Below are 12,794 nucleotides of genomic sequence, written 5' to 3' on the forward strand. Positions count from 1 at the left end.
GTACTTCTAACAAACCTCCTAGAATATTCTATTTAGCGTCAGCATTGGTAGAATGTTCACCTCTGCCAGGAAATTGTAAACTCTTTTTGGGTGAGACTTCCATTTTGTTATGTGCCTTATGTAGTCTATCTTGCAGGGTTTGTTTATGTTTTTCTCCTTCGCTAGATGATGAACTTCTGGAGGAATAAGTTGTGTCACTTTCATCTTTGTGCCTAACACTACTTGATACATACTAAGTGCTCAAAGATTGTTTATTGAATTTGAGTGATATATCCCCTGGATAAATCTATTTATAAAATATTCACATTTGGATGGGACTTATTCTATCAAAATGATTTACTTTGAAGATTAAGGTGATCGTGAATTAAGAAGATGTGGAACTCTTTAAAGTAGTCCTTCCAACTTCATTAGGGGATTTAATAGGATTAGTACAGTATGGCAACAGGTACAGATGTGTTTGGTACCTAATTGTTTTCAGATTGTGTTTGCTTTGAGAGGGTCAGGTGCCACATCTTGGGAGCCTATTTTTAAAAGTGGTGTAAAGAGGCCCTCAACACCATATGTCTTTAAAAGGCCTGTGTTCTTTGTATGCAAATTTTGGCAGTGATCACCTTAGGTTTATACATTCAAAAAAAGCAAGCTAACTACACATTCTGATCAATAGGATAATTGAGGCTTTTGGATTCTCAAAGAAAAATGTTTACTCTTTCAATTGGTTGCCTAAAGCTGATGTCTGAGTCAGAAAACCTGTCAGCCCAAGTTGGAAGGACAGTGAAGAGAGTTTTAAAAATCAGTTTATTTTTATTCTATTTATTCTCCATTTCTTTTATATATATATATGTGTGTATAAATTTATTTATCTTATTCTCCATTTCTAAAAAGTACCAATATTTAGTTCTATAAACATTTTTTAAATACCCACCTGTTATATTAAATGAGTTAGAATATGTTTTTTTCTGATTTGGAAACTTTGTTTTCAAAAGATTTAATCTGTACCAATATCTGTGAAGTCTTTCTTAATTTCCCTTCAGAATTGACCACTGCAGGTACTGGGCGGGGGTGGGGGGGTGGGGGCTGAATTTGATCATTGATTTACTTGACAATTCTATTAAGATAACAATTTGACATCATTTTAATTTTCAAAATTAACCCTTAAAAGTCTGAGAGGATCTAGGCTGAAATCTTGCTATTCATTGTCTCTGTCATCCAGTATCCTAAGGATCAAGAAAAGCCCAGCATGGAATGGTCTCTTCGACTGATTGGTCTGAAACTCAAAGAAAAGGAGGATTTTGGTGTGTGAGCAGGTTAGGGTACCTGCAGTTTTCTTGGGGGCCCTAACAGTTATAATTTAAAGAAAGTTCCTTTAAATAGCATTAAATATGAATTCCTATGGGTATACGCCAACGCTGTCTTTGAAAAGGAACTTCTCTTATATTAAAGTGAGATCTCACTCTACTTTGCCGATGTATATGGCAAACTCAGTTTTACATCCAAACTGAGACAATTGGAGATCAAAGGGCACACCACACACTGTTAATAAACACACAGGGAATGCAACCGTAAACAGTCAGGACATCTACGATCACCACAGCAACAGAAATTCTTATATTGTACTTGGTTCTATCATTGTAGGACTTAGATGATGATGATGATGATCATGATCATGATGATCATGATTATGATCATGATGATAGTATGATGGTAATTTCTTCTTCCTGTCTAGGGTCCAGACTACATATCAGATTGAGAGTTTCTCAAAGAAAGAAACTATATTTCATTTTGAAGAAATAGCAGAATAGTCTGTTTTATCTATTCCACATACACTTGTTAGACAGGAATAAAGGAGAAATATAGTTGTCTTTCCATTTCCTTTTCACTTCTGTCTCTTCCTCAAACTCACTTTCCCCCGTGCCCCAGACTTTTGAGAAGAAGAATGCCTTATAGCTAAGTCAGCCTCAAGTCTCTGTCAGAGCTACACAACCTAAAATTGCTGGGGTGTAGGAGTAGGTGCTGGAAGAAACTGCGAGGGCCTGATGATCACTGATACAGGAAATGGCAGAAAGAAACTCAGAGAAGAGTATGGCCAAATAGGGAAAGAACAAGCAAGAAGAAAGTCAGGGGTTTTGTGAAATTTTGCAAATAGGAATGATTTAAGAGATGTAACTACTCGTTAAAGTGAAACCTAGGAGGAGTTTGGGAAGTTTTACTGTCTAATGTGGAAAGCAATTCTAGTACATTTTAAAGTGAACCGCAATAAAGGCTGGCAATATCCTCGATGTTTCATGGAGCTGGACTTCTGTATGCTGTGAATGTAATAAGATACCCTAGTTTTATACGTGCTGTACCTATTAAGCGCGTATCAAATAGCAGGCACTCTATTTGGAGAGGTAATGTTGAATAAGGCGTGTGTAGCAGATGATGCTTACAGAGCGAATGAGCGATGGATGCATGAATGAATGGCCACATTTGGAAGACCAGAAAGTTTTTCTCCCGTAAGCAATTTAAGGGCAACTTGCCTATGTCATGGCCCTTTACTCCTAAATATTTTAATGTCTATTCTGTTAAAATAGAAAAACACAATAATTTTTTAAATTCATTCTCTTGATTGTGTGGGATTTGAGAGAGGGTGAGGGGAGATTCGGAATCAGGCCATTGCTATTGTTTTCCTGAGAGCTGTTTATTAATCATGTTTTTCCTCACGCTGATCTGACCCCTGCTGATTACTGCAAAGCTGTACACTGAGCACACACCTGTGAGCTTCCTCCTTCCTGCTCCCATAGTCATAATGTGCAAGAGTGCACACCCTCATGTTCACTGTATTCTTGCGGATACACTACTTGCAAGGGAGCATTATGAAAAGAGTTTGCAAAACATTTTTCTAGAACAGCTTCAACAGTGACAATGTTTCAAGTCCTTCTAGCAGGCATCTAGTCTCATTTAGCTCTTGCATCAAGGGATTACCATTGTATTCACTTCCTTACACCTGCCACTCCCTCCCATTGGCACCCCTCTTGTTTACCACTTTTTAGTTTCACAGGGAAGATCACTGTGTCAATGGGAATTCTCCTTTCACTTCCTTCTTCTCCTACTTGGGTCACTAGGATCTTGTATGAGTTTTGTCCCCTCTACATCACTCATGAATTAATTTCAATCATATTTTTTTATGTAATGATTGTATTGTTACATTAGATTTTATTTATTTCTACTTTCCAGATCCTGTTGCTTTCTCCTCTCACTCTATTTTTCATTTCAGCTCTAATATTGACTCATTCTCTTTAATTCTCGTTTTTTACTTCAGTCTTCAAGAATAATGCTTAATATTAATATTCTTGGGTCCACCAATATATGGTTTGCTGGATCTTCTCAGAAGTTTGTCTGAATTTTAGTAGATTCTGTTGGTGGTTCAGGAAACAGTAGGATGTCTGGACAGATTTAAATTGGTGTGAACTTCCAAAGGCACCTAAAGGGAGAGATTGCAGCCTCATTACTGACAGATCAGATATAAGTGGCAAAACTGCATTTTTTTTCTTTTTCTTTTTTTTTAAATTTGACCCATATAGTGATTTAAACGATTTTTAATTAGTTACCAGAATTTTACATAGAAATTTTGGCTTCTCTTTGAAATAAGGATAATTCTCTTTAAATATAGATTTGTAGCTAAGTAGCTGCTGATCTTGTTAGATGGGTATATGATTTGGAGTTTACCAAGTCCCCACCTCACCCATTTCAATCATTTATATTTCCTGCCTGACTCCTGTAGGAGTTTCTGGCATTTATATGAAAGGCTTGAAAGCAGCCTGTTTCAGGAGGTGGAGAAGGGGGCCATGTCAAGGTGATAATTGCCCTCAAAGGACACATAAAACCTCGTGTGGCTCTTTCACTTTGTTCCCTGCCGTGTGGTGATATTTTACTGAAAAAATGACTGATTGACTGACGGAATTTCTCAAGAATCATCATGATACCTTAATTTTGTAAACCTCTGAAAACTCAGCAATGCTAGTGTGAAATTTGCAAGCTTTTCACCCCTATGGCCTAGTGCTTGTGGCAGAGGAGGTAGTTCTCTCACTTAGGCACAGTTCACACAAGAGGCCAGGGCCAAGGGCACACTCTAGGCGGTACAGTGTTTACTCAACTGGCAATGCTTCCCATCTTCTCACTGCAATTGGATTGGCCATTTCCAAAGAGTGGAGCTGCTAGAGGTTAGGAAGAAACATAGAGGCCATGGTGATTGTTGAAAAATATAAATGAATTCATGTCATGATCTTGATAATACCATTCTTTGGATTTCTATTGCAGTTGAGTAATATCTAAACTCCTTATAAGGAGTGCTCCTCACTCTCCCACATTGCAGCTCCAGTATAATCTTTATTACTCTATCACATTTGTTTTACTTCACACACACCTATGGGTCTCCTTCAGGACTTGGACATCTGTATGAAGGACTTGAATATTAAAGGCACCTCATTTCAGACCATTTCAAGGTAGTAGTTTGCCCTGAAAGGACATAGAAATCAGATTATGTCCTTCAGGTTTTTCCTGCATATCAGTCTCTTTGTTGCCCAGGAGAATGGCATTTTACTGACGGTCTGCTTTGTCTTAGCTCATCTCTTGACTTGTTCTTTTCTCATCTTTTAGGTCTCAGCTTAAATGTGTTATCTTCTAAAAGGTAGAAAATATCTACTTTTAGAAGATAACACAGAACAAGATAATCTTTGATTATCAAAGATTATCTTGTTCAAAATAAGCTCCCTCATGTACTCTTCATTACTCTTCTTTTATGTTAGCATTCATTACAATCTAGCAGTATTTTTTATATATTTATATATTTTTATATATATTATATATTTATAATATTTATATATTTTTTTTGCTCATCTCTCTACCTCAGACATGTATATGAACTGTATGACCATGGAAAACTTGTGTGTCTTTTTACTGATATATTTCCAGCACCAACCAATGTCTGGCTCAAAGATTAAAATAAATAAATGTGTACCATACGTTGACTCTCTTTTATTACGTTGATATTTCTGCCTCCAGTGTCTACAACCAAATTATACTACTAAAGCATACTATATTATTTTCATTATATATGTAAACTAAACTGAGAGTACCAGAAGTGTTGAAGAGTACAATTTACCCTAATGAAATATTTATTTAATTTTCTTTAAATATGAATCATCAGTGATATTCCTATTTCTAATAGTCTTCTTTCATGATTCCTTTTGAAGGTGTTAAGTTTGATAACATGCAGGTAAACTTTGTGGAAAAGATTGTGTTAAGGCAATTTAATTGAAGCATGTTTATTTGAGAAGTGTGATTACTGTCTTACTGAATAATATGATTATCAAGGTCTTTTTTTTAGGTCTTAATATATATCAAGTAGGTTTTAATATATAACAAATTACTTCTCAAAGGACACTCTGAGATTACAATAGCCAGTGAAATGTTATCACTGGCATTTTTTATTCTATAATTCTCAAACATCAAATTTCTTATTTTTTTCCCTCAAAGATTTTATTTATTTATTTGAGAGAGAGAGTGTGAGAGCAAGAGAGTATAAGCTGGGGGAAGGGACAGAGGGAGAGGGGGAAGCAGGCTTCCCACTGAGTCTGATGAGGGTCTCCATTCCAGGACTCTGAGATCATGACCTGAGCCAAAGGCAGCCACTTAACTGACTGAGCCACCCAGATGCCCTTCAGATTTATTTTCTAAAAAAACCTAGCCAGTTTGACTTTTAGAAAATGTAATAGTTCTTGGAACTCTTACCTTTACATTTCTTTAAGTATTGAATCTAAGACTATTCAACCTTCTCTGTGAGAAGCAACCTCTCTGAGGCATGCTCTGTATTTAAGTATAGTCAGAGCCAAAGGCAAGAGAAAGTTAGAAATCTATGCCAGTGTATATCCACTCAGTACTGAGTTAGCTATTGCTGTTTCCAATATAACCTGAGATCCACAACTGTAGAGGTGAGATTTGTGGCCCTAAGTTCAGGGAACCTAACATACACTATCAAGCAGGCCCCTTCTTGTTTGTCTTCTGCCTTTTTATACCCTTCGTCCATTGCCTTCCCCATTTCTGTTCCAGATCTTTGTTTTCACCCCAATTTATATTAATTTTCAACTTATTCTATCCCCATTTACACATGCAGCCAGATTATAAGAAATATTGGTTTTCTACATTGGTCCTCATTTGTTTTGCTTCACATGTGTTTAGTCACTATATACGCATTGAATTTCTCTTACAAATAACCCATAATGAAAAATACTAGATGTCATTACCTTTATATAATTCACTTTGAATTTTGAGCCTCATTTAGAAATAAAGCATTGATGTTTTCAAGTGTCCTTATTTTGATTATGGTTCTCTCAGTGGTTTATACCACAGTCATCTCACCTCTTACCAACTTAGCCCTCTTGGTTCTAATTTTCTCAGGTCTGCAGAAATGTCAGTACTGTCCTTATTTTTACTCACAGCATTGTCCAGTACAAGTTCCATAGGGGATCTCATCTAAAATCAGACCAAACACCAGTGCTTTCTTATCTCAAACTATCTACCTTCACTTTATTACCGGTTACTTTTGATTTCTAGTTTTAGCAAATCTCTATTCCCTATGATAGTGCTAACTATCAAGCTGAGAGGGTTATTTCTGTGATTAAAATTTCATGGTTTCTTAGATCTAAATTCTTTGCTAGGGAGAACACTGAATATTCTCTGGAGGAAGCAAAAATACAGCATAACATTTTTTGTTGCTGCAGAAATTTACCATTATAAATTCAAAGGAATGCCCTTTCATTAGCTCTCTCCAGGAGAAATAGAGTAATGATAATAAGCTACAGAGCAAGAATCCAGTTTGACAATTTATATTTATAATAATAAAATAATATATTTGATATATACAGGATATTTCTTTTCATCCAGATTTTTTTTATCCAGATTTTTATTTTCAAAACCAAAGAGAAAATGCAAAAAATCAGACACTTAAAACAAGAATATACTATATGGTGTATTGATTGTGCTAATAGGATCATGTTCCTCAGTATGGTTTTTTTAAAACAATTTTTTAATACGCCAGAGATTTTTTTATGTAATTAAGAATGGGGGGGATATTTTTTAATTGAATCACGAATTGACCACATCAAATCAAAGCAAAACATTTCTTAAAATCCTGTTATGTGCCTAGCTTTATGTTATGTACTATGAAGGAATACATGGCCTTAGTTGCTGCAAATTTTATAACTTTGATGAGGAAATGAGTAGGAAGAGAAATGCAATATATATGTTATCAAATTCTGGTTTTATAGCATAAAAGCTGAGAGAGTAAAAAATATCTGCATGTTAGAATCTTAAGATGACACTAATTGAGGTGTGTGGAATTTTGATTGCCCTTAAACAGGGTGTAGGAATTAAATTCATGGATGGGTCAGGAGGAAAGAGGTTGGTTTCTAAAAAAGGATGTGTAATCTTCCTGTAGGGCAGTAAATTTTTGTCTAACCCCCAAATTTCATTAGACTAATTCTGCAAAATATGTATACTAGTTTCTTTAGAATGCAGGATTTCTAGGTTTCTAGCTGTTTACAGAGATGGATGGGCCTACTGAGATGGTTTACACCAAGTGAATTAGAACAAGTTCAGTGTTGTTCAGTTTGCCATATGTGTTTAGAGACAGCTATCACTCTGGAAGTTTTTAGATTTTATTTGAATAATAGGAGGTTAACTGATAAGGTCACTTTGTGATTCAGAATAGAAAAACAAAATGTTCTGAGCTGGATAATAAAATACAGTTGGACATGTGACCGTGATTTTTCTGTTACTAGAATTCGAAATGTATTTTTATGTTGAAGAAAAACAACAAAATAATTTGGTGAAATATGTCACAGATAAGAACATGTGAAAAAAAACTAACGTGATACTGATACTGCATATAATAGGCATCAGATTTTAAGTAGCTGCAATTTTTGGTATTGAGTGGAAATATTAAAGATTCTGTAACTTCAGGGTAGTTAGAAAAAATGGTTTCAGACTTTACTGAGCTTGGAATTTGTCCTCTTTTACAAAATTCAGGAGCTATAGATCCTTTCCAGTGTTAGCGTGCAGATGCAAAATAAATGGAAAAACAGAAATGGAGAAATACAACGAGAATGTTACTATAGAGAAAGAGACACAGAGACAGAGAGAAACTGAGGGAGAATAAGAGCAAGGCACAGAGACTAGATAATGAATAGAATATGGGTTATCAGTTACTTCCTTTAACCTAATACTCAGTATTGTAACTGAATTATGTCTCTCCAAAATTCTTATGTTGAAGACCTCATTTTCAATATGCCTAGAGGTATGGCCTTTAAGGAAGTAATTAAGGTTAAAGTGAGGTCAAAGCATGAGGCCATCATCCAAGGACACTGTTGTCCTTATAAGAGATACCAGAAATCTCTCTCTCTCTCTCATTATATGCACAAAGGCTGTGTAGGGATACCCTGTGAAGGTGGACATCCATCTTCAAGCCAGGAACAGGCCTAACCAGAAACCAACCCTGCTAGCACCTTAATCTTAGACTCCTGGCCTCAAGAACTGTGAGAAAATAATGTTTGTTGTTTAAGCCACCCAATGTTTTATTATGGCAACCAGAGCAGACCAATACACTCAGTGTGCCAGTAGAGAAGTAGTATGCTTGGCAAAACTGGAGTAGTGTTCATAATGGAAACGATACTTACGAGAGGCACAAAGGGGGCAAACAATAGTTAGTAAGAGAGGATGGGGCATAGCCTAGAGATTGACAGTTGGATCCCTTTTTTGTTCTCTGTATGATCCTCAGCAGGTATATCTCAGAGTTTCAATATGGGAAGCAAAGCACAGAAGCAGCTGGAGGCAGCTCCTCTATTACATTTGTATACTTTTGCTTATGCCTACTAGATGAGCATAAAATTTGAATACAGAACATTATCATTTTTGCTTCTCTTCCCAAAATTAAACCCCAAACCAAAAACTCTGCATGAACATGCACACAAAATTTTGAATTCTAGGTTACCCAGTCTACTCTGAGTCATGGGGCTAGGAAACACAGAGAACAAACTACTAATCTGAGATCTGGACTGCACCAGCATCTAGCGGGGGAGGGGGGGCTGGCAGCATTGGGGCCAGTAGCCAGACTTATTAACTTCCAAGTGTTGATATACCTAAAAAAATCTTGTTTGTTTCCCTTAATGTGATACCATCATTGCATTAGACAGATCAGTATGACTAAGCCTTGGAAGAATTTTAAGATTACAAACATATTATTAGTAAAAAGTTACCCCAATATATATTAATATAAGTTGAAGTGGAGGAAAGCTCTGCCTCCGTTTGACTAAGTCTTCTCTATGCCCCAGTCTTGGTCAGTTACACCCATGTAATCCAGTTGCCCAATGTAATGCTCATAGATTGCTTTCAGGATTTCTTCATGTAGTTTTGGGCAGTGGCTCATTCAGCATATGTCCCATGTATTCCAACATGGGGACTTTGAGGACCCTGCGGCGTACCATACTTCTATGTCTAGGGTGAGTCTCTATTGGCAAAGTTACATCAAAACGAGTTCCACCAAAAAATAAACAAATAAATAAATAAAAATTAAAAAAAAAAAAAAAACAAGTTCCACCTGGAGCAAGAGCCACAGCAGCAACTTCTAATCTTGTACTTTTTAGAATGTCAAAAAAATTCTGAAAGATGAAGACTGGGAAACAGGAGAAAGGCAGAACAGGGAGGGTGAAGGGAAGTGAAGGGCAATCTGGACTAAATGGATGAACAGCCCTATCTTACCCATACCCAATCTATTGTCCTTCAAAAGACAATGGACCAGTGGTCAGCAAGAGCTCAATTTTGTACAGCTTTTCACATTCAGGGAGATCCCCACATAGTAGCACCTCACAACTATAGAAATGAGCTGAGTCATCTGTTGTTAATATTGGTGTGTGCCTAAGCCAAACTAAACAACAAATACAAAGTTAAAAAAAAAAAAACAATCAGTACTTCTTCCTGTACTCCTTACCTTCTTACACCAAAGAAAGAAAGAAAGAAACAAACTCTTTTCCTCAAATAGCCAAACCACATTCTCTGCTATAAGGAGAAATGAGGTAAGCATATTTGTTTTTATGTGACTTTGAGGTGATACCATACTTGAGTTGGCTCCAATTTTGCTAGCATAATGGATATGTATTAGGTCATACATCAGCTCAGGAAGATCTTGAGCTGCAACCCCAACTAAAAATAATTGCAATGACTTTCCCTAAATCCAATTCTATAGCAAATCTAATCTTTATCCCTTCTATCCTCAGACATTGCCCAGAGATCAAAGTGAGTCCATGGTAGTTGGAATATATCAGAAAGCATCAAAGCAGTGTTACAGCATAGACAGACATCACTCCCTGCTAGGTGGCACTCAGTTTAGAGGTGACTGTGCTCCAAGGGAAGGTCTCTCACCAGTAGTGAGCTCAACCTTGGTGATGGTTAATGCTCCCACTGATGGAACTGGATAAGATCAGCTTTCCCCCAGCTGCCAAGTCCTTGAATAAAATGCTCCCTCAGAATGATCCTTTGCTTGAAAATCCTTCGTTCCTGTTCCTATGATTCACTCATGCCAGGCCTTCTCATCCTGACTCAGCTCCCCACAACCCAGTCCATAGAAACCTGTTCTAACAGGTTGAAGTGGAAGAAAGCTCTGCCTCAGTTTGCCTAAGTCTTCTCTATGCCTCAAAGAGCAGAGGCTTTTGAAACAAAAACAAAAACAAACAAACAAACAAAAGCCAGGAAGAAACTCTTATCTCCCTCTGTCATATTTCTCCCTGGGAAATGGATCATTGGAGATCTAGCTGCTTTCACTGTGGAAAGCAGCTGAAGAAAGACAGGGAAAAAGCTCCACAGAGGAAAAAAGAAAAAGCAATAACATTAGTAAATATCTGAAAATAGTATCCTGCTCTGCTTGTTATGCCACTAGCTGTATACATGTATGCAAATAAACTACTCTAAGTTGCCCACTTTCTCATGCCTTAAGAAGGAATTTAGGGAACCAGTGACCAATAGGAATAAATTAAGACCTAAATCATGGAGAAAGAAGTAATATCATTAGATCAGTACTTATCAGTAGGAATGACACTGCTCCCAGGGAGGTGTTTCTAGGTGTCATAATTCTGTTTCATTTAATGAAAAAGGACCAGAGATGCTAGATGTCCTGTGTTATTCAGGGCAACCTTCCGAAAGAAAGAACTGTCTAGCATCCTGCATGGCTTTTAACTGATCCACACAGAACATCCAAATAGATGAATATCTACTCATAATGATCTAAACCTAAACTTACCTCTGTTTTACATGTAAGCACAAAGTATTTTTTGTATAGTGCTGAAATATATTTAATTTTTCAGGAATAGTGCTATTGAGCGAAGATTATACTTTACTTTGGAAATTTACCAAGAGTTGTTAACTGCTGGGAAAAGTTGTGCCTCCAATGATACATGCTGCCAGTTGGCTTTAGCTCTAAGTACAAGCATCTAACTACATTACATATTACAGTCATGCTCAAATAATTTCATATTTAAATATCAATTGTTTTATTACAAATAATTTTCCTTCCATGTGTTCTTTTGTATTATAGTAAATGCCTTGAATACATAGGGCAGCGTTGGGAAAGATGAGGCACAAGCTGTCATTTGTATACTCCCAGGAGAGTTACACTTAAAGTGCTTCATTCTCCCAGCAACAATATGTAACAACAGTATAAAGTATTGTCAACCAGGGAAGTTCACTTAAGTCATGTTGTCCAAGGTTTTAATTAGGGGGAAGTCATGTAACTATGGGGGGCCCATATGGCTGGCCTTACTTAGTTTCCAATTCTTCCAAGGTCACATTGATCTTGGGGCCAAAACCATTTGTTATGGCCCCAAGCCCCAGGTAAACAAAGGCACTCTTTCCAGGCAAGATATTTTTAGAGCTTAGAGATTATCTTTCAGGTGCTCATCAAGGACCAAAACTTGTTTGAAATGAGCAGGGTTTGGACAACTTAGGCCTGTTGAGTTAATCCTCCATATTATGCTATGAGTTTTACTTCAGAACATGAAAGTAAGTGTTATAAAACTTTTGCTTAAAAAAAAACATTAGATCTGCTAGGGCTTAGAATCATTGTATTGAACAGAGAGATTGAGAGACAACAGAATAAAATCTTTCACTCTGACTGCCATTTCCATCTGCCTCCCTTTCAGCCTCCTTAAGGTGTTAGGGTGCAATTTTCAAGATATAAGTCTTTTTTTTTTTTAAAGATTTTATTTATTTATTCACGAGAGACACAGAGCGATTCAGAGACATAGGCAGAGGGAGAAGCAGGCTTTCTGCAGGGAGCCCGATGCGGGACTTGATCCCAGACCCCAGGATCACAACCTGAACCAAAGGCAGAGGCTCAACCACTGAGCCACCCAGGTGCCCCACGAGATATATCTTTGAGTTAGACTTCCTGAATAAAAAACTGGCCCTGCCATTTACAAATTGTATGATTCAGAAGAGGCTATTGAAAGGTCCCATCACCAGTTTTTCATCTGTCAGTAAACTAGTGTTGTGAATGCACCTACCAAGAGTATAGCCAGCTCCTGATAAATGGTTCTGAGTAAGCACTCAGTATCTGTTAGAATTACTAATTGTAGAAACTTTCCTAAGAGCAAAAATGGGATTACCAAATTCCTTCCAAAGCAAAGGAAGGTTCATGGTCATTTGAAATTTTAGATATGCCTTTTCAGGATTTTGGTAGACTCTTGCTCTCAGTCCTTTTCCCAATTAAT

Source organism: Nyctereutes procyonoides, unplaced genomic scaffold (genome assembly GCF_905146905.1).
Source record: "Nyctereutes procyonoides isolate TBG_1078 unplaced genomic scaffold, NYPRO_anot_genome, whole genome shotgun sequence".
Taxonomy (NCBI): Eukaryota; Metazoa; Chordata; class Mammalia; order Carnivora; family Canidae; genus Nyctereutes; species Nyctereutes procyonoides.